The 2,155-nt window shown below is 34.8% G+C and overlaps 1 pseudogene; it reads right to left on the bottom strand.

Moving 5' to 3' along the window:
* Positions 1 to 312: 312 nt before the first annotated feature.
* Positions 313 to 1,322, bottom strand: LOC141550629 (endophilin-B1-like; annotated as a pseudogene).
* Positions 1,323 to 2,155: the final 833 nt, after the last annotated feature.

Here is a 2,155-nt window from a genome sequence, read left to right as displayed (position 1 = left end):
TCCCTCCCCAAAATTCCTATGACAGCACAATTAAAAAAAATTAGGAATAGATGAAAAATTTCAGTTTCATGTAAAAAAATTAAAATATAAAACAAAATTTCATATTCCCTTGAGTACTTAACCAATTTAATTTCATCACAGATAGATTAAACATACTAAATTTGGTCATTCAATGTGTTTCATTATCCAATTTCTCTTCTCAAATATCACTCATTCATTTCATCATTTATTAGAATGACTTCCCTACAACAGTCTTATATATTGTGATCATCTCATCTGCAAGAAGTGACAATTCACTTTGCAGCATTTTAATCATAGAAAAACCCTGTCTTTCCTACTTCCACTGAATTCCTTTATGTCACTGAAGAAAGAAGTAAAAAAACTGTGTTACTTATTAAAGGCAGCAGAGAGATAGTAACTACAGATAATGAGCAAGTGGAGGCATTTAACATCAAAGTTGTAGAAGACTTGTTAGACAGGAAAGTAGATGGAAAACTCCCAATTTGTTTCTGCCCATCCAGTATGTACTGGCTTCCACAGAGTCATTCAGACAGTGAAGGCGGTTTGCATGTATCCTGTTGATTGCTTCCAGAAGGAGTCTGGTAATCTCTACTTTAGAGTGAAATTCACTGAATTATTCTTAATTCCTGTTTAAATAAGTTAGTTTTTGCAATTTTTGCCTTTTACATTCTAGTCTTTGTTGCATCCAAATCAAATCTCTTATTCTGCAATAGTTTCTTTTCTTTAGCAATTATATTGTAATCTCCTCCTATAAAGTTTCTTAAAGGAGTAAGAAAGTTTATTGCAGATGTTTGAATCAGTTCTCTGTCTGCCATTCCAATTCCTTTTTGTGTTTCTCCACATTTTGATAGGCATTACCATAAACTCATTCCCTGCATCAATCATATATTGCCCCATGAGTTCTTGGTTGTTTATATAACTTGAAGCTTTTCTATCCAACTTCTCAAAAATAAACTCTTCTAATCTAGCATTAGAATTTGGCTGCAATCGTACCTTTTTGCCTCATAATTTCTTCTGTCCATTGTTTAGTGCATTTAGCTTTGCTAAGAAAGTTCTTTAAGTGAGCATCCAATTTGTTCTCTGCCTGATCAATTTTTTCTTCTGTGAATAATTACTTTATACTTGAATTTTAAGAAGGCATGAGTTTTCCTTTATTACACGTATAATCAGTGCAATAAGCAGATAAGGAGGGTACCTATGTCCACTACTGCTGGCTTCCTCAGATTGAAGTCTATGATGCTTATGTTGGGATGTATCCAAACCAGAGGTGGAGCCAGTCTGAATCTACCCACTGCCGTCATATCAGAGGAAGAAGAGAGAGGAACCAGGATTTGATCATTTATTTTTAAATGATTACTGTTTCTTTACTTTATCTTTCTCTTTAACAAAAATTATCATGTTGCTTCCAAACACTTACCATGCATTTCCTTTTCCTTCCCTCCTACTGTTCTATCCCACTCCTCTCACCGAAACATCCTCTGGTCTTCTTTTTCATATGTGGCCTCTCTCCATCTCTGTCTATCTGTCTGTCTGTCTCTGTCTCTCTCTGTCTCTGTTTCTCTGTCTCTATCTATATCTCTATCTCTCGGACTGTGTCTCTGTCTGTGTCTGTCTCTGTGTTTGTGTCTCTTTGTGTCTTTCTCTTTTACTCTTTCTTATTCATTCTTCCCCATTCTAAGAATAAATGGCAAAAGGATTAAAAGATTCACTTATCTTCCTTCTTTCCAATATACAGGATTGTTTGCCTCAAAAACTGGAAAAGGTTTTAAATAGTTTTTCTTTTCCAACTTTTCTCTCCTATTATCAAACTCATGATATCGAGTCTCATACTTCTGGACATTTTGTGATTTCAATTCCAACATGTATTCCCTACATCTCCTTCACTACCCCTTTATTACATACTTTCTTGAAAAACTTAAATTTATTTAATTTAATCAAAATTTAGGGTGTGTTCAAGGAAGAATAGTCCTTCTGATGTGAGAGCTGCTTTCCACCTTTGGTGTCTATCTGATCCACTTAACTCTTACCTGTGATTATAAGAAGCTATAGAATGTACAGCAACAACCATTTTGTTGGACCAGCTAAATCATGTTGAAAGTAACTAAAGGGTCCCAAACCCATTGGTGACTTAGGG

Source organism: Sminthopsis crassicaudata, chromosome 1, assembly GCF_048593235.1.
Source record: "Sminthopsis crassicaudata isolate SCR6 chromosome 1, ASM4859323v1, whole genome shotgun sequence".
NCBI lineage: Eukaryota > Metazoa > Chordata > Mammalia > Dasyuromorphia > Dasyuridae > Sminthopsis > Sminthopsis crassicaudata.
The sequence above is the reverse complement of the archived record's forward strand: the minus strand, read 5'-3'. Positions and strand labels throughout refer to the sequence as shown.